The sequence below is a fragment of the Opisthocomus hoazin genome, chromosome Z (assembly GCF_030867145.1).
Source record: "Opisthocomus hoazin isolate bOpiHoa1 chromosome Z, bOpiHoa1.hap1, whole genome shotgun sequence".
In the NCBI taxonomy this organism is placed as follows: domain Eukaryota; kingdom Metazoa; phylum Chordata; class Aves; order Opisthocomiformes; family Opisthocomidae; genus Opisthocomus; species Opisthocomus hoazin.
Window position 1 is genome coordinate 21,095,363 of NC_134454.1, and position 26,640 is coordinate 21,122,002.

General features: G+C 40.4%; 1 protein-coding gene across 36 annotated transcripts in view; it reads right to left on the reverse strand.

Moving 5' to 3' along the window:
• PTPRD (protein tyrosine phosphatase receptor type D) overlaps window positions 1-26,640 on the reverse strand; it is a 1,391,241-nt gene that overhangs the window by 505,023 nt on the left and 859,578 nt on the right. The window contains exon 1 of one of the 36 annotated variants that reach the window (XM_075446994.1): window positions 14,025-14,060. The exons of the other annotated variants lie outside the window; for them this stretch is intronic. The gene's annotated coding sequence lies outside the window, so the exon portion shown is untranslated. Of the gene's footprint in view, window positions 1-14,024; window positions 14,061-26,640 lie in introns of those variants that run through there. 36 annotated transcript variants of the gene reach the window in all.

The window sequence follows — 26,640 nt, forward strand, 5'->3', positions numbered from 1 at the left end:
GTGAAGGTTGGAGGTAGACTTGGCTGCAGTGACCATGAAATGGTCGAGTTCAGGATCCTGCGTGGAGGAAGCAGCGCGATAAGCAGGATCAAAACCTTGGCCTCTTCAAGGAGCTACTGGGAGGAATCCCGTGGGCAAGGGCTCTCGAAGGCAGGGGGGTCCAAGAGTGCTGGTTGGTGTTTGAATGTCACTTCCTCCATGCTCAGGAGCGGTGCATTCCCCTGAGATAAAAATCTAGCAAAGGAGGCAGAAGACCTGCATGGATGAACAAGGAGCTTCTAGCGGAGATCAGGTGGAAGAGAAAGGTTCATGGAATGTGGAAAGAGGGGCAGGCCACTTGGGAAGAGTACAGGAATGTAGTGAGAGCATGCAGGGATGCGACAAGGAAGGGCAAAGCCCACCTGGAATTGAATCTGGCAACGGATGTCAAAAACAACAAGAAGGGCTTCTTCAACTACATCAGTAGCAAAAGGAAGGCTAGGGACAATGTGGGGACGCTGTTGAATGAGGCGGGTGTCCTGGTGACGGAGGTGGCAGAGAAGGCAGAGCTACTGAATGCCTTCTTTGCTTCAGTATTCAGTGCCAAGGCAGGCCCTCAGGAATCCCAGGCCCCGGAGGTAAGAGAAGAAGCCCACAGAGAGGATGACTTTTCGTTGGTCGAGGAGGACTGCGTGAGGGATCGCTTAAGTAATCTGGATGTCCACAAATCCATGGGCCCCAGTGGAATGCACCCACGAGTGCTGAGGGAGCTGGCGGATGTCATTGCTGAGCCACTCTCCATTATCTTTGAGAGGTCCTGGAGGACAAGAGAGGTGCCCGAGGACTGGAGAAAGGCCAATGTCACTCCAATCTTCGAAAAAAGCAAGAAAGAGGACCCAGGAAACTACAGGCCTGTCAGCCTTACCTCCATCCTGAGAAGGGGATGGAGCAGCTCATACTGGAGGTCATCATCAAGCAAGTGGAAGAAAAGAAGGTTATGAGGAGTAGTCAGCATGGATTCACCAAGGGGAAATCATGCCTGACCAATCTGATAGCTTTGTATGATGGCATGGCTGGCTGGGTAGATGAAAGGATAGCCGTGGATGTTGTCTACCTCGACTTCAGCAAGGCTTTCAACACTGTCTCCCATAACATCCTCCTAGGGAAGCTCAGGAAGTGTGGGCTGGATGAGTGGTCGGTGAAGTGGATTGAGAACTGGCTGAATGGCAGAACTCAGAGGGTTGTTGTCAGTGGCGCTGAGTCTAGTTGGAGGCCGGTAAGTAGTGGTGTCCCCCAGGGGTCAGTACTGGGCCCAGTCTTGTTTAACTTCTTCATCAACGACCTGGATGAAGAGTTAGAATGTACCCTCAGCAAGTTTGCTGATGACACCAAACTGGGAGGAGTGGTGGATACACCAGAAGGCTGTGCTGCCATTCAGCGTGACCTGCATAGGCTGGAAAGCTGGGCAGAGAGGAACCTGATGAGGTTGAACAAAGGCAAATGCAGGGTCCTGCACCTGAGGAGGAACAACCCCGTGCATCAGTACAGGCTTGGGGTGGACCTACTGGAGAGCAGCTCTGCGGAGAGGGACCTGGGTGTCCTGGTCGATGACATGTTAACCATGAGCCAGCAGTGTTCCGTGGCTGCCAAGAAAGCTAATGGGATCCTGGGATGCATTAGGAGGAGCGTGGCCAGTAGGACGAGGGAGGTTCTCCTTCCCCTCTACACTGCCCTAGTGAGGCCTCATCTGGAGTACTGTGTCCAGTTCTGAGCTCCCCAGTTCAAGAAAGATGAGGAGCTACTGGAGAGAGTCCAGCAGAGGGCTACAAGGATGGTGAGGGGACTGGAACATCTCCCCTACGAGGAGAGGCTGAGGGAGCTGGGCTTGTTCAGCCTGAAGAAGAGAAGGCTGCGAGGGGACCTTATAAATGCTTACAAATATCTGAAGAGTGGGTGTCAGGAGGACGAGGCCAAACTCTTTTCAGTAGTGCTCAGCGACAGGACAAGGGGCAGCAGGCACAAACTGAAGCACAGGAAGTTCCGTCTGAACATGAGGAAGGACTTCTTCCCTCTGAGGGTGACGGAGCACTGGAACAGGCTGCCCAGGGAGGTTGTGGAGTCTCCTTCTCTGGAGATATTCAAGACCCGCCTGGACAAGGTCCTGTGCAGCCTGCTGTAGGTGAGCCTGCTTCGACAGGAGGGTTGGACTAGATGACCCACAGAGGTCCCTTCCAACCCCTACCATTCTGTGATTCTGTGATTCTGGAAATGGGGAGAATGGTTTTCCAATGAAATCAAATGAAAATCCAATTTTAATCAAATAACTAATACTTCTTAAATCTAATGCAGTTATTTATCAAGCTGTGTGTCACATAGCACAATGCAGCTAAGAAATAAGAACCCATAGAAAAATTAGAATATTAAAAATTATTAGAAATTTCCTTTTAAGAAATAAGGAAGAACCGGGGAACTATAAGCCGGTTAGTCTCACCTCTGTGCCCAGTAAGATCATGGAGTAGATCCTCCTGGAAACTATGCTAAGGCACATGGAAATTAAGTTAATGACTGGTGACAGCCAACTTGGCTTCACTATTGGCAAAGAATGCCTGACAAATTTGGTGGCCTTCTATGATGGGATTACAGCGTTAGTGAATAAGGGAAGAGCAACTGATGTAGTCTAGCTGGACTTTTGCAAAGCATTTGACACTGTCCTGGATGACATGCTTGTCTCTAAATTGGAGAGACATAGATTTGACAGATGGACCATTTTGTGGGTGAGGAATTGGCTGAAAGGTTGCCCTTAAAGAGTTGCAGTCAATGGTTCGATGTCCGAGAGGAGACCATTGACAAGTGGTGTCCATCAGTGGTTGGTATTGGACTGTTTAACATCTTTGTCAGTGACATGGACAATGGGATTAAGTGCACCCTCAGCAAGTTTGCTGACAACACCAACTGTGTGGTGCAGGTCACACGGAGGGAACGAATGCCATCTGGAGGGACCCTGAGAGGCTTGAGAGGTGGGCCTGTGTGAAATTTATGAAGTTCACTAAGACCAAGTGCAAGGTCTTGCATGTGGATTGGGGCAATCCCAAGCACGAACACTGACTGGGCAGAGAATGGATTGAAAGCATGGGTGTTTTGGTTGACAAGAAGCTCAACATGACTCGGCAATATGTTCTCTCAGCCCAGAAGGCCAACCGTATCCTGAGCTGCATCGAAAGAAGCGTGGCCAGCAGGGTGAAGGAGGTGATTCTGCCCTTCTGCTCTGCTTTGGTGAGACACCACCTGGAGTCCTGTGTCCAGCTCTGGAGCCCTCAGCGCAAATGGACCTTTTGGAATATGTGCAGAGAAGAGCCACAACAATGATCAAAGGGCTGGAGCACCTCTCGTATGAGGAAAGGCTGAGAGATTTGTGGCTGTTCAGCCTGGAGAAGAGAAGGCTCTGGGGACACCTTATTGCAGCCTTCCAGTACCTGAAGGGGCCCTACAAGAAAGCTGGAGAGCGACTTTTTATGAGGGCATGTAGTGATAGGACAAGGGGTAATGACTTTAAAGTGATAGTGGGTAGATTTGGATTAGCTATACAAAAGAAATTCTTTACTATGAGGGTGGTGAGGCGCTGGAACAGGTTGCCCAGAGAAGTTGTGGATGCCCCTTTGCTGGGAGTGTTGAAGGCCAGTATGGACAGGGCTTTGAGCAACCTGGTCTAGTGGAAGGTGTCCCTGCCCATGGGAGGATTGTTGGAACCAGGTGATCTTTAAGGTCCCTTCCACCCCAAACTATTCCATCATTCTATGAAGCTATGCTCAGTGCTGCATCTCAGGAGTCAAAATGTTGCCTGGATTGCAAAAAGAAAATATTTCCTGTCATACTACTAGTCCCTAATACTAGTCCCTCGTACTAGCCTTTAACAGAGATTCTCCTCATGTCAAATGTTATTTGTTTTCTAAAGCCTTCTTTTTGTCCTAATTCTTCAAAAATTCAATGGAATTACTATTTTACTACTAAATGTAGAGGAAAACAAGGTTCTAGTTTAGACATAGATGCCCACACACTCCACACAGTGGATTGCTATGAACTGATCCAGCTTCTCATCTGCCCCTTCTGCCCACACAGGCTATGACCATGGCTGTGTCCTTCAGTAAATCGATTTCTGTTCTACACTTGGAGTTATACATCCAAATAATAATAATAAAAAAATAAGTAACTGAGAAGAATAGTGAAAAAATTTCTAGAGGTAAAGGAACTGCAGAATTTAAAAAATTTTACTGTTTCTGGGATGGAAAAGTTAAAAGTAACATATTCTTATGTAAAGAAAATTCCTTTCCTGGAACAGGATTCCAGGGAATACTAGAAAAAGGTATGAAAGACTCAGTGTATTGAGCAGAAATTTCGTATTTTTTTCATAAATTATTTGCAGTGGTAATCGGTCATTTGAAATGCCATGTCTCCAATAACTGGTTGCACCCATGTTTCAAGAAGTCCAAAAGAACAAACCAGAAAGTTGCAGGTTGGTCGGTCTTGCTTTGGTCCTCAGGAAAGTCATGGAACAAGTACTCTTGAATAGTATTTATGGGCACATGAACGAGATGGTGAGTGGAAACAGTCAGCATGGATTTACCAAGGGTGTTATGTGCCTAACCAACCTGATCATATTCTGTGACAAAAGGGCTGGATCTGTGGGCAAGGGGAGAACAGTTTTCCCAGGCTGTAGCAAGCTTTTCAGTACTGTTTGCAACAATATTAGTGTAGGATCAAATTAGGAGGATACAGTCTGGGTGTGAGAAAAACAACCAGAAAATATATGACTGACATGTCAAGCTCAGAGCATCATGGTAAACAGGTCATACTGTGCAGGCAAACAAGTGGCATACTGCAGGGTTTATGCTGGTACCTGTCTTGCTCAACATGGCTGTCAGTGACCTGGGGAAGGGGATGTAGGACACATGCATCAAGTCTAGATGACACCAAGCCGGGAGGACCACTTGAATGGTACTGGAGCTAATAACACACGCATAGGGAAAATGTCGAAAGATAATATACAATATTGAAAAACGTGAATACTATGCTCAAGATGCCATATCCCAACACCTCCCTCTACTTTTCTGTAAAGTAATTGTTTTATGGTTCATAGGCTGTTTCACTATTTATCCTTCATAAATTTTTGCTGTGAAGTATTTTTATATTATAAGCAGAATCCTCATATGAAAGAGTTTTATAAGGTAACGATCCTTCTGTAAAGGCCTTGGTGAATTAGCAATGTATTTCACATCAGCCCATTTTGGAATTCCAGCTGATGAATGTGTTTTCCGTATTTTATTTATTCACAGTGAAATCTTTGCCTTAATTAGCTGGGTTTTCCCTTTGCTTGAATTGACTGGTCATGTTTATACAAGAGGTGAGAAAGCAATTTTTGTCATTCAGATATGCCAGTTTGTCAGAACCTGAATCAAGGTGTTTCTTTCAAAGGTCATCTTGCATCAGGAAGTCTTCTGTGAATATGAAGATGGAATACTATTTCTTCTATCTCCACTTCTTCCCAGAAGGATGGTAATATACAATTATAATAAGTGACAAAATGCCCTTCGTTTTCTGCTCTTGCTCCACATTTTATTATTTTTCCCTACTTTCATGTTTTCTCTTTTTAAAAAAAAATTACCCCTCAAATCTTATTGTAAGTCCAGGAGTTTTAAAGTTTTCAAATTAACTCTTGTGCTTATTTTGTTAATATTTTATCCAAATTCAGAAGGACCAAGGAGAAAATTCACAATATGCCTTTCCATCAAAGGAAATTTAAGCAACAACAGCATTTTCTGTAGTGTATTACAGATATCTCTCTTCCTTTAAATCTGCAGAGTAAGAAATTACGCATTTGCAGTGTAAAATTCTATAACCTGTGTTCTAAGTGAAACTTCTAAGAAGTCTGTAATACTAGATCTACAGTTAGATGGTTAGGTGATAGAAATAAAGCCTTGTCTTTCACATACATAGATAAATGATAGTCTAAAAAATTTCATTCTGTCATTAATCCCTGAAATCAACAATTGTGTCTGTAGGGTTGAAACCTAGTTTTGAATTAATCAGCTAGAAAATACCTCTCACCTAAAACTCCCAGTGTCTTCTGTGGTACTATGATTTTAACTTGAAATGAATAGCTAAGTAAATATCCTTATTCCTATTCAGTTACTGCATTCATACATACTAGAGAAAACGAATTTTCTGGAACATAATGAAATAAGTGACTAAATGAGTTCCAAGAGCATTCATCTACTACTGCTTAAGTAGTCAGAGACTGTCCATTTGCATGTGTATTGCTACACTCTTAGGAAGTGTAGCACCAGGAACGAAAATCTAAGTGAAGGCTTTCTCTTGACATGGAAACTCAGTCTAATTATATGCTGCCAAAAAACAGTGAGATCTGGATTACTGAAAACAATTGTTTAACTTCATTTTGTTAATTTTCATGGTAGCTGAGTCAGTGAAATGTATCATGAAAGCAGAACAGATTTTCTAGAACTTGAGGAATTTGGCACAGTAGTTTAAGACCTTAAAAACCATCTATTCACTTCATTGTTAATATTTAGTATTTCTGTTTGATATAATAGTAAAAATTGAGTTGCGATATTGTTTACACAACTGGATTGCTGCACACAGTAGTTCCTAAGTAATGACAGAATTCTCACTTCAGAACTTTATGGTGTAAATTAAGGATAAGAGTGCAGGAGTACCCATGCTGGCTTTATTCTGCTGTCACTGATCATGACAATAAAATTCCAGCTGATGCAGTAAAAGTGCAGCCTGAGTGTATGCTTTTCATGAATTCACAGTCAGTGCCTCTCAATTCTTGAAAAGAAGACCAAAAAAATGGTAAAGGAAAACTGGTAGAAAAATTATATTGCAATGTATACCTGCTGTTATTTCTGTGTTAATGGGGTGTCTCTAAGTTTGTGATGGAAGAGTGAGTGACAGGAGACCAACTGCAAAGATATTCGAAGGGGGAACAAGATTGCACATCATGTGAAAAGCAAAAAAATGGTCCACATTTAGATGCAGACTGAGGAAAGAAAAAATGAGAATGAAAGAGATCTTAGGAAGCACAGTTTGGGGCACAAATGGACTAGTTGCAGGAACCTAGAAAGAGAATGTATAAAACATACAGTTTTCAAAGAACACATTGTACTACAGATTAAAGAACTGTAGCAATGATGAACACCTAGCAAATTAGTTGTAAGTCAGCAACAAAGTGCAGGATTTTTTTCTCTCCTCATGTTTGTAATTGGCATGAGGGAGTTGATGGATGTGAAATTGCAATCAAACTGATTCTATTATCAAGTATGAAAGATCCTCCCAACACTTTCTTCATTGTCTCTACAAATTCTGACGCCAACTATGATCTGAGAAATGCCGAACTACCTTGTAAACTACCGTGTTCCTAATATTTAACTCTCCTGTACTGGTAATTTCACGATGTTTATCTTGCAAAAGCTGTCTTTGCAAAATTCAAAGCCTAAACCTTGGAAATACAAAAGACATTTTGAGCTGAACCTCTGTTAGGGCTTAGCTAATGGGACTTTGTAAAATACGCTGAAGAATCCTGCGCTATTGGAATTCTTCCCAAGTGGACGTGGAAATAAAACCCTTATTCAGCCAAAGTTAGACTGCATTAATCCTGTTACTCAGGGCAAAGTGTGGGCAGTTATTACCTTGGTTTGAAAGTAAATGGAGTCTTTGAAACTACTTTTCTAGCCTGAATTTTGCAGTGTTTAAAGTTATATTCTTGCAGTGTTTTTTGATGTCTCCCTCCGTATCATGCTTTTGTTTCAAATGGTTGAGGTATAGCATGCTTGAAAATGTTTAATTTTCTGTAGAGTTTCTCCACTCCTCTTTCCTTCCATATTGCCATCTTGTTCCTTGGGCTTCTAGATGATATAATGTAAGATGCTGAAAGACTATATGAAAAGCCTTTCAATGCTCCATTCAGTCAAGTGAGAGAGTGAAGATAAAAAAGGAATGAAAAATACTGTTGTGGGGTTTTTTTGCCACAAGAAGAGTACTAAGTTGCCACATCAGATCTGAGAAACACAGAAATAATGTTTGAATAATTTTGATAAATTAATTGGTTATTTGCTTGAAAAGACCTGAGTTTAGAAATTAAAATTTCATAAATGAGCTTCTGGATTTATTGCTATATCTCATCAGAGATGTTCCTGATTTATATAAACATACTTTCTTACAAATGACTATTGATAGGAAGCATAAAATCCACATGAATAAATATGAATAAGTGTTCTTTACCAATCAATGTTTAATGACATACATTATTATGACATGCAAATTTAAGCCCAGTTTTAAGAATGAAACGACACTTTCATAATAGAGAAGTGCACACTGCCTAAGCATCCATATTTCAATACTACAATGCTTTCTATTGTTATAGTGTTTTATTTTGTAAGCATTAATAATCATCTCTCACAGCATTCCCACAGGCAGTTAATGTAAGTATTAATATCTCTAGTGTTCAAAGGAGAAATGGCATAGTCTTTCATCAAAACCTGTCTAATAAGGTAGTACTTGGTGAGGGGTGAAACTGGAATTGAGTATTTTATGACAGCAATAATTTTGAAAATTCTTCAGAAACAAAAATATCTACTGCAGTAATTCTCACTTTAAGATGTAGCTGCTTCATTCAAAAAACAACCCAAAGAGTAAAAATGGTTTATCAGCTACCTGGAGGTGTAACCATTTGTTGCAGAGTGATTTTTGTTTTTCCTAATCACAAAAATAATCAATTTGTAATCTTTGTATCTGTAATTTCAGCTACTAATTGAAAAATAGCATCCTCATTATCAATTTCACTGTAATAAGAACCAAAGCCATTTATAAAAAATGTTGCAATTGAATGAGATCACCAACATTTGACTTTTAGTCCTATTTTTTTTTCTCTATAATTGCCTGTTTGTCTCATAAATACACCAAGGCACTTGCAATTGCAATCATTTTTCCTTTTGAAAAAGCTACATACATTTTTCAGTATTTGTAGACATAGAAGGCCACTTCTTTTTACTGTAGATTGAAATTCTTACTTTTTTACAAATGCAAAGGTAGCCACTCTCAGGGCAAAGTTATCCATAACAAGCTTCCTCATTTCTGAACTGCTAGACTTAGCCAACATGCTGCTTGCCTTCCAACAAATGCTACTGTATTTTAGGCAACAGAGAACCTCAGGAACTAGATTTTGCCATTCTGCTGAACAAGGAGGACAGACTTTCAAGGTGTCTTGATAATGACAGCTATTCAAAAGACAATAAATAAGTATAAAAGAAATCCATTCCAGAAACAAAGAATAAAAACAAGCTGAACCATGATTTTTCCTCTTACTATATGAACTGAAAGAAATACAACCAAACAAACCAAAAAGCAAATCCCCCTTTTTCTGATAACAAACAGCTTGCATTTTGTTCCTGCTCCTCCTTGAGATATCCAGTTCAATACGCAATGCACGTGTTATACCTTGATTATGCTCTGTCCCACAGCCCTTGCTTACAAGAGGTTTGACTACAAGAAGAAACAAATTGAAATCCAGAAATAAAACTCTGATACCAATATATAAAATGTTCTTTCTTCCACTGAGTCACTATTTATAAGTGAAATGATGCAGGTTTTGACTCCACAAGCCGTGATTACCTATCCCTAATAATCCTACAACTGCACCTGTGGGTTCTAGCAGTGCTGTATGGCCTTGGATAGAACTACTGGCACAACAGTTCCCAACTGTATGAGAAATAGTTAAAGTCCCTTTAAACAGTTTAGAAAGCCTCTACGAGACTGATAGATTTAGCTGTTTTAGGAAGTGTATGTCGCTGGACTACTTATGTTGCATGTAGCTGGTCATGCTGAATGAAGCCTGAACCCATCTGTTTCAGCACAACTGTTTCACACTCTGTCTTATGTACGGAGCCGGAAACTCGTGTAAGGTCTTTAAGCTGGAATTTGGCTTTCCTTTGTTCGTCCAAAACTCAACTCTTAGAATAAATTTTCTCATGCTATGAATTCCATGTTGTCCTGCTTCAGGTATTTGTGAAAGAGGATGAGCATCAATGGGAAATTGGTAGAGGTTTTTCCTAAATGGTGACTCACTAGCTGTAGAATTCTCAACACCAAGACTTTGTAGCAAAACCTGATCTGAATCTTGCTTAGATCTGCGTATTCATTTCCTAGCCCTTCCGTAGAATGCATGGATATAATTCATGTTTAGCTAATGGGGTAACCTATAGTTGACTATTACATATCACTTTAGCTTGTGTAAAGCTCAAGTAACTTTGTTGTGCTGTGTGGTGATAATACTGCTGAAACTCCTAAATTACCAAAAGCTGCTTATACCACACACACTTATTTATATATAAATAATATTCCTACTCTAATGATAATGTTAATAATAATTACATCTATTAATATAGTTAAAATTAACTAACAAAACACCTTTTCCTATAGTTAGCCATCTAGAAGTTATTCGGACTGCTCTCTCATAATTCTGTGTGCCAAATGCTGTGTCAGATAATGGCAGAGTACTGAATGTTGTTGGAATTTTATTTCCTAAACAAAGATAAGCAATCAAACCCATGAAAATGTGAAAAAGACGTAATATTCCTACTGTTTTTTTCTGGAGCTTTGAAAACTTTTCTCTGGTAGACCCCAATGAAAACAAGTCCCAGGTGTGTGACTCGATACTGAAGACTACATGTGTACTAATTTCCACACAGTTTTTTCATGTGTGGTGAGGTTGGGCTGAAAGCCATAGTGAGCTCTTGCATATTTAAAATGATTTTTGCTTCAGGAAAGCTGCACCTGTAACGTAACTTTCACAAGAATCTACTTGTTTCATGGAATAAAACTGATTTTCACTAGTCTATGTCATAAGAGTGTCACTAGAAGTAGCATGGATCAACAGATTGTCCTGTGCTAAATAATCAGCTTTCTCACAAATGCATCCTACAAATGCTCCTTGCTGTTCTGTAAGGGGGAGTAGACTTAACTGACTCCTTCAGTAAATCATCATTTGTTGTCTAATTCCGATTCTAGCTGCACCATTTATAGTTTTCCCATGTATTGTGGATGAACTTCTAAACAGTAGCTGAAATCCATTTAACAGGCTATGACTTCCAGCTGTGGCCTGATCTTACCTTAAACAAACTGTCTTAGATAAAGCTATTTTTAAAACAAAACATTTCAGTCCTAAGCTATCTGAAAATAATTATGCTGAGATTTGATTTTAAAGTCTTAAGAAACTTTTTTGTAGATAAGTTCCTTCTGAACCGCACAAAGGCTGATTAAATGATACCACCATTTCCTCCAAGTTAGTGTATTTTCAGGGAGCATTTACAGAGTGATATCTGCCTATTGAGACTTACTGCTGTAGTACTGAGTTATGTCTTCCAGAATAAGTGTGTTCGGTTTTGAAGAACAGCAGAAATGCTACTAGAATTTTGTGTTGTGTAACGGAGGCAAAATTTGCTGTTTTATGATGCACAGTTTCTATGGATAGAATTAGGTAAACACCAGTTATCAACTTGTTGACTGGACAAGCCATTATGTCATCTACAAGTTGAGATCAAGCACACTGCTTTTCTGGTCTGAATTGATTAGATCTGGAAATGGTAACATTTGTGAGGCTGGAAAGCATTCAAAAAAATAATGAACCCTGTTTTAGAAAATGAAATTTTATTTTGGCCATATGTTACACAGAAGTTGGGAATACCCACTTGGATACGTTCATCAGGAAATTGCCAAGGGTAGTTTCCTCTTCCCTACCAGGAACCACCTTTAGAATTAATTGAGTCAGCTGGCCTAGCAAGCAGATGTCCAGTTATGTCATGTAACAGGGGTCACAGTGTCTCTTCTCAGACAAAACTTGTTAAACATTCAAAATACAGCATGGTGCTATTATGAAGCTTACGTATTTACACTTTACATCTTTTTAGGAATGCACTTTAAAAAGTGGCTGTGAAAATGATGCTATTAAACAGTATTATTTCTAGGGACAAACACAATTCAGCAAACATTCAGTGAACGTTTTTATATCTGGAAACTAGTCTAGTCAGAGGGGGATCTCTCTTTACTTGAGAGCATATCCCTAGGTGGTGAGTAAAAAGAGATGCTTGGCTTACTATCATATCTCTAAACACAACAGATAACTATGCCCACCAGCCTACTTGGACACAGCAGTGGGTTTGACCATCTGCTCCCAAATATGACTACAACTCTGCAGCTCCTCAATTTTGGCACTAGAATTCATGAGAAAAAGCAAGGGGTGCTAAGAAGCATTGAGTTCAGACAGGTGCCTTGGAAATTTACCCTTGGTAGCATGTGTTGTTGCAACAGTGATATGCATTCATTTCCACAGTGCTACGAAAGTGCACAATTTGTGCTGGCGTGGGACAGCAGACGGTTGTCACTTCTGGTTAGTATTGCATTCTGTAGAAACTACTGTTCATATACCGTGTACTTTAGACAAACAGTAACAGAAAAACTCTGCTTAACACAAAATAAATACACCCCACTTTATGATGCTGCGTATCATACAAAGGATAGTGTAGGAGTAAAATTTTCATTCCCTGCTACCTTCTAGAAAAGGACTAAGAGGATACAAGGCACAGCTACAACCTCTTCCCCTTTCTTTCAGTTCATCAAGAACCCTTTGCAAGAGATTTTGCAACAAAGCGGATAGAGGACACTATCTATGAAGCAGTCATACAATAGTGATGTAATGGTCAACAGTTACACAGAATTGCAGAATCACAGAATCATAGGTTGGAAAAGACCTCTAAGATCATCAAGTCCAACTGTCACAACAACACCACCATGCTTGTTAAACCATGTCCCAAAGCGCCACATCTACAGATTTTTTGAACACCTCCAGGGATGGGGACTCCACCACTTCCCCAGGCAGCCTGTTCCAATGTCTGACCACTCTTTCAGGAATGAAATTTTTCCTATTATCCAACCTAAACCTCCCCCAGCACAACGTGAGGCCATTTCTTCTCATCCCATCAGTTCTTACTTGGGAAAACAGACTGACCCCCACCTCGCTTCTTTTCCTTCCGTCAAGAACCATCCTGGAGAGATCTTTTGCTTTTCTGGCTTTTGAGTAGGCACTCTCCTGCCCTCTGAAAATCGAGCAGAGTTGTATTCTTAAAGTTGACTTCATAAGCCATTCCTCAAAGTAAGAAGAATAATGCCAAACATTTTAAGGAAGCAACAAAATCTGCTTTAACAAAGGAGGAAAAGTAAAGACATGTTATGGGAACTGATTTAGGCTGCTACTTCCCTTCTTTTAGGTTTTGCCTCTCCTCAGACAGCTGAAACTGCTCTGGTCCCAGCAATCCAAGACAAGTCATGTGGACTATTAGGGAAAATTTTTTCTGTTTTTCTTCCTATTTCTTATGGAATAAGTTTAATTTTAGTCTAGAGAATAGGGTAAAACCCAAATTTGAAATGCCTTGGCCCAGATTTCCTAAATTCAAATGAAACTTAGAAACTCTAGATATGTGCCTGGAGAGCTTAACCTCAAGAATACACATTTTAGAAACTCTGAACCTGACAAGTCTGTGCAAACACATAGCTGTAGTAATTTCTTCTTATTTTTTGACTGATTACTGCCACTACAGAGAAGAAAAATATCTCCATTTTCTCAGAGGAATTATTAAAAAATAAAGCAAAAAAAAATGTATTCCCTTCGAGACAGAGGAAACCAAAGTGCAAGCTAATTCATTTTTCTGTTAGCCAAAATTCCTTTGTTTTAAGATGGTCAGATTTCATTGCCACAAGAGGTCAACAGCTTACTCTTAAGTCACAAATAAACTCGAGACCCAACATTTTCAGAAAAGTTCAGAAATATGTAGAAAGTGATTAAGTAAATCAAAAGACCAGGCAACTAGCTTGCTGACTAGAAAAAAATTGAGTGTGAGAGAAAAATGTTTCCAGCTCAGATGATTTTGTTACTGCCCTCTATAACTAAAATGGGAAACAGGAAAAGGAAATTCACTTACTAGATTTGGGCTTCCCAAGTGGTGTGGAAGGTGATGAAATGGAGAAAATGGAGGAAACAGAATACCTGCATCGAAAGCAAGAAGTCATGCTAACGCACTCCAAATATTTGTCTGTAACCTCTAATAGTGCTGTGAGTGAAACCACACAGAACATTGAATATCTCAATGATCTCAGTAAACTATATCTTTAACCTCTCCACCCCCGACACATTTTGTGTTTAATTTGTTTATTTTGGAAACTCCTTGAGTTTGCTTTCCAACACTCCTTTAAGGATCTCCAGTAACTAAGTTAACACCTTTTTTTTTAAGTTTTGAAGAAGTCTTCTTTTAAACAGGGATTATTCTCATTCAGTTAACACAAATACATGTACAGGATTTGAGCCAGACAGCATGAGCGAAAGAATAACAGCCCAGCTGTCCAAATCCCATACCAAAGAAAATTTTCTTGCTTCATCTTTTTTCCATCTGACTCAAAATACAGAATCAACTCCTAACTAAATGTGCTGAAATAACAAAATTCAGAGGAAATCCCATTTGAATAGGTTCCTCAGTAATGATTTGCCAGGACGTGGATGCTGGCCAGGGGACTTGACCTCCCATCTGGGTCTTGAACCTGCCTCATCGATGTGAACATATCTGGTGGTTGCTGGGCTCCCGGTGACCCTGTCCACTGTTGGAGACCTGCTGGGCTGGCCCTGGGCAGGCACAGGGGATCTCTGCTGCCTGCGCCTCCCCTCATCTCACCTTCTTTTGCAGTGCTGTGCCTACCCTTGCTGCTCCCTGGAAATAATATGGACAAGACAACAACATTCCAGGTGCTACAATGTCTCAAGTGTTTCCCTTTGAAGAAGGCTTTGGAAGGAATAACTAAAGGCAGATGGTATTACTGAAAGCAGAAAGTTTTTGTTAGCAGCTATGTGGAAACACACCTGGAAAGGTAAGAATGACTATACTAATTTCCATGAAATCCGGGAAGGGGAATGAAGTGAAGATTCTAGACATTCATGATGGTACATGGCAAGAAATGAATAAAATTGTGAAGAATGGAAGATAGCACCAGAGGCAGCAATAGCGAACTTTACGCTTGATGTTAGTTAAGAAATAGCGAGCTCAAGTGGAAGAAGTAGTTTTCCTTGTCATCAGCAGAACAGAAATTCAGTCTACACTCCAATTTTTCTGTGTGTGCTGAAGACAAATGCTGGGGAGGAACTGGGAGCACATAATACTCAAAGCTCTGTAATACTATACACTTTTCCCTGCTAGGAAAATATACCAATGAGAAAATGGTGCTTCACGTTCAATTAGAAAATGGTTGAGGATCTACAATATCGTACAGTCTGATTTCATGCATGTCATTTAATGCTTTTTGTTTCCTTTCATCACTTTTTAAAAAGAGTATTTATTGTTTAGCTTATTGAGCACTGTGTATCTTTCTACTTTAACAAGTCATTCCAGGCTGGCTGGGCCATTTTATTAGCTTGCATAGGCTATATATTTGATACAACTTTTCAAGGGATAGGAAACATTCTGTTATTGTTCCCTAAAGGAATAGGACTAATTAAACTTCCTAGCTAAAGTCTCCTGAAATAACGAGTGAACCACTTATTACCATATTGAGTCTCAAATGAAACAAAGAACAGATTTTTTGAAAAGGAGGCATTCTGCAAGGTCTATCTAAGAATTTGAGTGCAGAGCTCTTCACTAGCTCAGTGAGCTGCCCTAGATCTTTCAGGGGAGTGTGGTCTGTGGCCAGATCTCAGAACACCCATATACCATATTTTCTCAAGAAGGAGGGAGTCCTAATCTTATTTCCTCTCTTTCATTTGCTGGGAGGTTATGAAAGCAACTATTAAAAACTCTCACAGAGGAGCAGATATGACATTTTTTCGCAGATTTCCTGTTCTGGAATGGAGAATTTTTTTTTGCTAATTTTCTCTGTTAGTCTTATAAGCAGGATTTATTTGCTTTTCTTAGTGTCATCACTGTGCCTTGTGAATCCTCTGACATTGAGGTAGCTAACTATGGGAATAAAACTTCCTTTTCCTGTACGAGTTTGTGTTTGAAGCCCCCCACTGGATATGTATCCTGAAAAGAATATGCAGTACTCTCTGCCTCACTTTCCATCAAATTCTATTGTGAAAGTCTAGACTTTGTTTCCATTATGGATTCACACTTCTTGTAAATTTGCCTGTTGATCAAGATACACGTAGAGAAGTGAAATCTCTCTCTCCGCTTGGATTCATGCCTTCAGTTAAATGGTATCTTGCACTAAAAACACTGGTTTATCTTTTGCCTTGACAGAACTACTCAGGAGTGTTTTAGTGTTGGATGAGGGACAGACTTAATATATTTCTACCTTTCCTGTCTTTTTTGTGTAAGTTATTTTTAACTCTATAACAGTAACATCTAAAAGGCCAACATTTATTATTCTGCATGTTGCAGAAGAATCTCCTTGCCAAAGTTTAAGCCAAGTCAGAACATATTCAAGCCCTGTGACTGTGAAGGACAGTATTCTACTGCTCCGAAACAGGATGCCTCCAACTGTGTTATGTGCAAAGCAATAGAGAGTAAAACTCCAGGATTTCCAGGCTTCAAACAAATTATGAAAGATAGGGTAATTTAACGATCAAAAATGCAAGACTACCAGGATTTACAATCCTGACATGCGTTGCATTTTGACAATGACTATAGAAAGTATTTTTCCTGAGGTGCTCCTCAGAAAGATGTGTTTTATTAGTATCTATTGTCAAATAAGAATGCAAAGCAGCTGAAGTATTACTGCTCTGAAACCTGTGCTCCAAGAGTATTAACCTCCTTATGCTGTTAATTTAGCAAATTATAAAAGTCATATATTAAGGTTTTATTACTGTAAAACCAATGGAGCTACTAATATAAAAAACTCTGTGGAAGAAAGTATTTTATTCTAATCTTTCCCAACTTCCTTCTGGCTGGTTTTGCACTATGTTACTGCTCTTAGGCAGAATCCTCTGTGAGAACAATTTCAGTCAGCAAAGTGAAAACAATCTCCTTTAATGATGTTTTAGATTACAATATTTAATATGTGACTGAAATTATTGTTCTTAATAATTTCTAATAGTAAGGTAAAAATACAATTATGTCGTATTTCATTCTTAGCTTACTGAATTATGTTTTCTGGCCTGTTTATCAGTTATAGATAGTCTTTGGTGGCTCTCACGTCATAAAAGAGTATCATCAGGCCAAATCAGAATTTAGAATCATAGAATCGTAGAACCGTAGAATGCTTTGGGTTGGAAGGGACATTTAGAAGGCATCTAGCCCAAACTCACCCAGTGAGCAGGGACATCTTTAACTCTCTGGACAACCCATTCCAGTGTTTCACCACCCTTGTTGTACAAAGTTTCTTCCTTATAACCAGAAAAAATCTGCCGTCTTTTAGTTTAAAACCATTACCCCTTGTCCTGTTACTACAGGCCCTGACAAAAGTTTGTCCCCATCTTTCTTACAAGCCCCCTTTAATAGCTGAAAGGCAGCAAAAAGATCTCACTGGAGCCTTGTCTTCTTCAGGCTGAACAACACCAAATCTCTCGGCTTGTCCTTGTAGAAGCGGTGCTCTAGCCCTTGGATCATTTTTGTCGCCCTCCTCTGGACTCACTCCAACAGGTCCATGTCCTTCTTGTGCTGAGGGATCCACAGCTGGGTGCAGGAATCCAGGTGAGGTCTCACCAGAGCAGAGGGGCAGAATCCCTTCCCTCCACCTGCTGGCCATTCTACTTTTGATGCAGCCTAGGACACATTTGGCCTTCTGGGCTGCGAGTGCACATTGTCAGCTCATGTCCAGCTTTTTATCCATCAGTACCCCCAAGCCCTTCTCCTCAGGGCTGCTTTTAATCTCTTCATCCCCCAGTCAGTATTGATTTCAGGGGTTGCCCCAACCCAAGTGCAGGACCTTGCACTTGGCCTTGTTGAACCTCATGATGTTGAACAATCAATCAAGGATCAATCTCTTTGCTACCTTCTTCCTCTGTTGTGGAGTGCTAATTTGTTTATACCAGTTGTGCTCTAATCATTGAATTACACTTTTATATCTGATTCATAAAGTCAATAAAGTAAGAGGGCCATATTTTCAAGAAATCTTATGACCTAATTCATTGATCCTTGCAGACAATAAACAGGTTGTCCTGGTAAAAACTGTTGTGAAAGCAGCAGTACTGACAATCTAGGACCGGCTTTTTGTCCCACACTGGGAAAAGAAAGTCCTGGCATGAATCTATTCTATCTTCTGGTGCAAAGATGTTACCACAATATTTCAGCATTTAGGCCATCTTACACTACAAAAAAGAGTTGCACAAGACAGAACTTGAGTAAGACAAGTATCAATATGAATTAAATGAACTTGATACCTTTCCTGGATTTATTGTTGATCAGAGGCCCACCGTATCTCATTGCGCTGTGCAGAAGCCAAATTCATTTGCCTTATCCTCCCTTCACCTCATTCGAATTTTCTGCTCACTGTTAAGGCAAGAACTGATTTGCTTCCCAAAAGCAGCATGTTTAAAACAGTCAGGTCATAAATGAAAATGTGTCCCACAGTCTTATGGCATGTCTGCTTGGCATGTATTTCTGACACTAATGACAATGATAATCACAGACAAGCAAATGCTTGTCTTGGTCTAGAAGCAATTACATTTTATTTCTTACAGTGATTTTATTTGTAGTGCATTTTTTCACACGTTGTACTACTGATTTTGTGTATTTTCAGAATTTGTTTTTGTTTTCATTCAAACAACAAGAATAGTCAGACAGTCTGAAATATTTTTAGGTTTAGGACTATTTTTAAGCTTCCACCAAGTGAACAAATCCAGTAGAATATACTTTAATTTAGATTTTTTTTTTTAACTCTATCACAGTTTTATCCAGTGTTGCACAGGAAGTTCTTATCAGTGATTTTGGCCAAGTATACTTCTAACATAGGGAACTAAAGCATCTAGTTAAACAATAGGGGAGACGTGAATATAGCAAAATTATATTTCTATTTCCCTCTGGTCCTCCAGCAAATGGAGATGCTCATATGCGTTTAAACAAAGTCCAAATACGGCCATCTAATACTAATCTAATTACATTTCCTCCCAGAACAAATGACTGATTAGACAGAGTGTTAAGTAGTCACTTTTCATTTCCCATCAGTCTCAAGCTTCTGACACCACACACCTTTATTGCTGAGGGTTGTTTTGTGAGGCTTTGAAAATATAAAGGTAAAAAAGTCGTACTTGCACAAAACAGCTAATTGAGGAGTACAATTCTTATGAAAATTCAGTACTGACACACTAAAAATTATTATAGAGTTCCCGAGTACATTTTCTGAGGTATCAGGCTAGTGGCATATATACACTGAAATAAATATGCTGTATGCTATACAACTCTCTGCCAGAGAGGTCCTGTGCAGCTTGCTGTAGGTGACCCTGCTTCGGCAGGAGGGTTGGACTAGATGACCCACAGAGGTCCCTTCCAACCCCTACTATTCTGTGATTCTGTGATTTGAGTGAGTCAATGATGCCTAGATGGTCTTTTGCACTTCCTATTTCTCCAGCACATGTGATTTATTTGCAAAAAAGATAAAGAGCTACACATATGCAGTCAATATACTTACACAAGGGAAGAGGCTTAGTAATATTTACAAAATGTTCCATCCTGGGTGAGAACAAAGCTGTGGGTAATACTTCTTAATTCTGAGCTTCCATATTTGCCTCCTAACCCATACTTAACATAGCTAACAGTGATATTAAAATCACACATCAGTTCTAAACACACTGAATGTTAATATACTTGTATAGGAATAGAAATATTTTTCTATAATTTTATGAACCAAGGTCTATAGCATATTAAACATAAAACATTAAAAAATTCTCTGAATAAAAATATGCACATGCCAGATTTAGGTACCGCCATGCCTGGACTGTTGTTCTGGTACTGACAAGCAAGGTGAACATAGAGGTAATATTTTAACACTTCTGCCAAGAGGTCTATGCTCTGCTCTTAACCTATGTACACTGCTGAATTTTAACATTAAAAGTCATTATAGGTTTGCAATGAATATTTTTTGACTTATCTGTTCCATAGTTTGATTTGTTTGTTTCATTATAAATAGTAATATTTTTTTAATATCAGATATAAATATGAAAAGGAAAAATTGAAAAATCCACATGCTTTTTTCTCCTTGCTGTTAAACACTACATATAGCTGATGTGGTATAAGAAAAGATGTAAGAATGTTATACACCCCTTTAGTGGAATGAAATATGGAATAAGGATGATCCTTGTAGCATCCTTGTAACAGATAACAGTCCAGTAGCTTAAATCCCACTTATTGTTTTGCTCTGAATTCCCTCACACCCCACATCCCCACCTGACCTGTTCTTTGTTTCCTGCTGCCCTTGACTGCAGAAGAAATTGAGATTCCTCCTGACTACCTTCCTGCAAAGGCAACACTGGTATCAGTCATGTTACATACCTGGCATCAATCTTTCTTGGCATGAGATATAGTTAATGTTGTACCTGCTAAATAGCTGCTGACACTGAAAACCCGAACTGTAACATCTCTGGTCCCATTGCCACTCCTCACATAGGAGCATCTCCCCAAAGGAACTTTGAAAGCAGACAAGTTCAATGCCCTTCTCTTGAAGTCACCAATCCTGTGATCCCCAGGCAGTGCCCCATGCCGACCCTGCTAAATCCCAGCTCTGTCTTCCTCTCCATTGCTGAAGGTGCCAGCAGCTGCCCTGACTCTGCTCTCACTCTAGCCACCCCTGCCAGTTCACCTCGTGTGAGTCATGGGCTACACAGAAGTTTAGACTGTGCAGGAAAGCTGTAGGCCGCATCAACAGACTTGGTGTTAAAATAAGCTCCTTTCCCTGTGGCCTAGAGTAACTGGGTACATACTTCAACCCTCCTTTCCCAAAATATTCATGGGTGTTTAGATGGCACTGTGGAAGGTTAAAAGGTACAGAATTACAGAATATTACAAAATATTCATGAGTGTTTAGATGGCACTGTGGAAGGGTAAAAGGTACAGAATTACAGGACTTGTTCATCAGTCAAATTCTTGACTACTTCATTACTCTGGTAAAAATAAATACCAATGAATAAATGTAGTAAATGTAGCAAATTTTCCTAACACTCTTGGAAGAAAATTCTGAAGCATGCTGAGTATTGGAGTCCTCAAAATATGACCACTGATGCCTCATAAGCTCAGAGCAGTGTAAAAAACTAGATTTTCATCTTCGTTTCCATTTCCTAATTCAAGTTCCTTTGTTCCCAATGAAAATTTTGATAACATCGACAACAAAGGTCTACTGCCTGTTATGTATACGACCTCTGTTTTCAGAGGTTTAGAACAGGAAGTGTGAATATTTTGTAGCAAAGTCAGGAATTCATAGGCGTCCATAAGTTATGCAACTATGAAGACCCCAACTTTGGAATTTCTAGTGCCAGAAGACAGCGTTACATGAGCTTTTATACAGACTGTTAATCCAGTCTTCATTTCTTGTAAGTGGAGTGAGTGCCCTGGGATGTAAATATGGTGTATTTGTCCATTTGACATCTCTTTTCTGCAGATACAGGAACTGTAAAATGTTCATGAGCCGGAGTGTCTTTCCTTAACCACTACACCAATCACTAACAATTTTCCTGATTTGAACTGCCCTGGAAACATGCTTTAAATAGATGTGTACAGAACCATATCTCTAACATGCCGAGGGATGAGGACTTTTAAAACATGCCCTGACGACATATTACCCACAAGAAAGGTAAATAAGTTAGTTGTTGCTCACTAGGTAGATAAAATGCATTTTCTAAAGGTTGGGGTTTAGTTTTGTGTATTGTAGGCAGTACTTCTTTCCACTGTACCTCGGAAAAATCTTCCTATTAGCAGGAAAATAGACTAAGAAAGAATTATCATTATTTGTTTAAAAACATAAATGTGCCGCAGCTGGAAATATGAGTTAATAAGCCATTTAGACTATTAAATCTTATGCAGACCCTATGTGAATGCATTTTGTAGAGTATGGTTAAATTATGGTGATTACATGGTTCTGAAAAAAAATATGTAGCCCTAAGCCTCATAAAAGCTTGTGGAGAGTCAACATATCATAGAAGCGTGTAGATTCTGTCTCACTACTACTAACATTATTAATAATAATAATCTGGTTTGAAGATCTCCTGCCTTGCTTGGAACAAAGAGCTTCTTCTTTTATTTGTTCAGTGATATATCTGAAAAATGACCCTGGACCTCTGAATAATAATATGGACAGGATAGGTGCATCTATGATCAAAAAGCCTTTTAAATCACTAACACACATGCATATTAAAATATTGCATTTCCCCTCTTTTTTTTTTTTTTCCTAGAGTACACTAGTATAAGTATATTTTACACTGATGAAAATTTTATTTTTTAAAGCAAATTAAAATTTGGTTCTCTGTCACTTTCAGCATTAGAAAATAAAATTAAAAGAAAAGTCAAAATTAATATATAAAAAAAGTTTGAGTTCTGACTTCTTTCTAGATTTTTACCTGCGTGGCTTATACTGCTTTACCAAAGTTGCATATGTCTGGTCCATATGTTAGTATATGTCAATAAAAATAAACTTTTGTTACAAAATGGTAACAATAGTAAGTCTGATCATACTGCTCATTTTCTGTAGCCTTATAATGCAGTATGATTCTAAAACATCTAACTTGCATATAGCAGTTTTCATTTCAGCTTCTATAAGCTGCATCTGACTTTGTTTTAATTCCAAAATACAGTAGTACAAAAAGGTCTAAATTTCACACTTCCTGCTATGAATTTTCTACTTATTGTACTGGAAGGAAATGTCATAAGGTACATTTCAAAATATTCCCAAGTAATCTTCCTGTATTCTAGTATGGCTATTTAACTGTAGATGATTTAGGGTGAACTAAAATCAATAGAAAGTTTTGTTCCAATTTCTGTGGGAGCAAAACTCTGCAATTTAAACTCAATACTTTTGAAGATCATGAGGTGTGCTTCAAAATGTCATGAAGTTAACTTAAAAAAAAACCAAGACTTTTTGAGATGTATTGTCTTAATTTCCCTTGTTTCTGATGTTGGCACATGCATGTATTCCACTGTTAACGGCTGTTAGTACATCCAATTTTTAAGTAAATGCCATTATTACTTTTTATGTTGTTGTTTCTTAATACCCACCAAGGTTAGACGTACACTGTGGGGTGTGGTGGTGGTGAGAGGGAAGCTCTTCTTCCCACATAACTGTACAATTTTAATTTCGAGAGCTTTCAAAACAGGAGCAAGTATCTGAAGGGCCTATGACAGAAACTCCCTAGCTGTACTGGACCTGGTTAGGATAGAGTTCATATGTGTTGGAAATTTTAACCTAAGCAGTACTGATAACACACTAATATTCTAGCTTTTGCTGAACAGCATTTGCACAGCATCAGAGACTTCTCTGTTTCTCGCTCTGCGCTTATAGTGAATAAATGGGGTGTGTACAATAGTTTGGGAAAAGACACAACAGAGCAGATGACTCAAACTAACAAAAAAGGTATTCTAAACCATATAATGTCATGGTCAGCAACAAAAGGGAAAAGAGAGGAGTTCAGGAGGATTAGCCATCGTTTGCTCAAGAACTGGCTGGTGGTAGATCTACCCATGAGCGGTGATTGATAGCTTTTGCATCACTTGTTTTGTTCTCTTTTCTTCCACTTATCCTTCACTTATTAAAGAATTATTTTTATTACTGCTATTATTACATTTGTTACTAGAATTATTTATCTTTACCCCCAAGTTTTCTTGATTTTATTCTTCCTTTCCTCTGTCCCCAGAGCCCTGGGGATGGGGGTGTGTGGGTAGTGAATGAGTGGCTCTGTGGTTCTCAGCTGCACACAGGGGTTAACCCACAACACCAGCTCATCCACACAGGTGTGCCCCTTCTCGGTGCACTGATTCTACCATTCTTGCCAGCAAATTTTATGTTCTTGTCTTAAATTCCCAGTGTGTGCCATAAAATAGATCCACATAAATATAACCACAGAGGCATTCTTTCCATTGTACACTAAAATGCCCAAAGCAGGAGAAAATTATTTGACTTCTTGTTAGTCACTCTCATAACAAAATTTGTGCTTGAACACCATTTGCAGCCCTTGGTTCTTCACTGGCTAGAAGAGGTGAAGGCAAAGCTTTCTAAGTCTTAATTAATGATTTTGTACAGACCTTAAAGTGGTCACTTAATTCATACTTAATCTACAAAATAAATGCAGGCAAGGATGGTGTTCTGGGTTTGGCCAGGAGAGAGTTAATTTTCACTGGAATCAGAAAGGGACACAGCAGAGCGGGCTGACCCCACCTGGCCAAACAGAGCCGGGTATTCCATACCATGTGCCGTTATGCTGGGTTCCGGTGGGGGGGCTGAGTGGCGGGAACTCACTCGCTGCTCGGGAGCGCGCTGTGCCGGTCTGGTCCAGGAGAGCGGCTCTGTGGGTTGTGCGGTTTGTGTTGTGTATTCTCCTTATCTGTATCATTGTTGTTCCTGTTCCCTTTGTTTGCTGTTCTGTTAAACTGCCCTTATCCCGACCCACTGGTTTCTGCCTGTTTCTTTCCATTCTCCTCTGCACCCTGGCCTGAGGAGGGGTGGCCGCGTGGCGCTTTTGTTGCCGGCCGCATCCAAACCATAACATTAAATTTGGCACCCAAGCGTGGAGTGGGGATAACGGCAGGGCTGAGCAGCAAGTGTTAAAACAGCTTTCTTAGATTTTGTTAAAATTTTATTAAACACATTTACTGTGTTATTTAAATGTTTGCCAGTAAAAATGTTTCTGACTTTGATCAAATGGCTGTGGTATTTGAACCCTTGCTTGCACTATGTGTACATTGCTGTGCTGTTCATCATTGCTGGGAAAAAGATCAGGATGACGATTCTGCTGTACTGTATGATATCGACTTATGACATGATAACATCACTGTGCATGAAATTAGGCTTGTATTTGCATGCGACACTGCGGTCATTTCCTGTACCTCGGATCCTATCTCTTAGAATTTGTTAATAATCAAACCCAATCTGTGGGGAAAACCGGAGGGGATACCTTCCCCTACTCTTTCACCCCTCCTCTCTCCTTCAGGCTGGTCCTAATGGCTTTTGAGAATTTCGAGTACCCGTGGGATGCTCAGGGCAGCACTCTCCTTTTGTTCTGCCCCCTGAATGGGTTTCAGGTTCTGTTTAGGGTTAAACGAGTCGTTAAGAACATTGTGCAGAGGCCTGCCCCGGCGCTGGAGAGCTGTGAGTGGCTGGGTGTGTGGGACTGCATGGGCTGGTGTCTAGAGCAGTAGGCACCCCCGATGTTTTTTAAACTCACCCCTGAGCAATTACAGAATCCCGACAAACTAGTAAAATATCTGCAAAACGTGTGCTGCCACCCTGGGAACTCCAGAGAGACACAAATCACTGCAACGTGCTGGGGTCTGGTCCATGCCTACTGAGCTGCCCTGTTCAACCTGATTCAGTGCCCTAAAGGGGAAAGGGGGGGAAATGAAGTGGCAAGTGCTGCAACCGTCGCTGCCCCCTCAGCCAGCCCTGCAGCCCCTCCAGACCAGCAGGCAGTCACTGCCACCCCAACCGGCACCACCACTGCTGCAGCCACTGTCGTTATCCTGGCTTCCCTGGCGGGCACGGCAGTTTCTGCAGCTCCAGCTCCAGCCGCAGGCATCACGGCTGAGCCCAATGACCAACCTGTGCCGGTAGCAGTCGCCCCTGTAAAACTAAAGAAAGACACAAAGAGAGCAGATCGCTCCGGGAGGGATGACAATAAGCCAGGGTCATCGCGGGAGATAGAGACAGAGATCATCACCTGGTCCCTGTCCCTGAGCCAGCTGCGAGACATGCGGAAAGATTTCAGCCGCCACCCAGGTGAGCACATTGTCACTTGGCTGCTGCAGTGCTGGGATAATGGGGCCAGCAGCTTGCAATTAGAGGGCAAGGAAGCCAAGCAGCTGGGATCCCTGGTCAGGGAAGGGGGCATTGACAAGGCCATTGGGAAAAAGGAACAAGTCCTCAGCCTCTGGAGGAGACTTCTGTCAGGCATGAGGGAGAGGTACCCCTTCAGTGACGATTTTGTATGCTACCCTGGCAAGTGGACCAATATGGAAAGGGATATTCAGTACTTGAGGGAATTAGCTGTGCGGGAGCTGGTTTACTATGAACCAGACAATGACCAGTTACACACAGACCCAGATGAAGTCCAGTGCACGACATCTACGTGGAGGAAGTTTGTGCGGAGCGCACCATCCTCACATGCCAGTTCACTGGCAGTAGTAAACTGGAAAGGTAAAGAGACACCAACAGTGGATGAGGTGGCTGTCAGACTCCGGCAATACAAGGAAAGTCTCTCTTCCTCCCTCGTCTCAGCTGTGGAGAAACTGACCCGAGAGGTGCGGCAAATCAAAGAGAATATGTCCTACTCCCCACCTGTATGGGCCAGTGTCTCAGCTATTAGGGGCAAGCGTTTCTCTGCTCAGGAGAGGGAATACAGAGGCTACACACCACGGGGCACCCTGTGGTTCTACCTGTGTGACCGCGGAGAGGACATGAGGAAGTGAGATGGAAAACCCA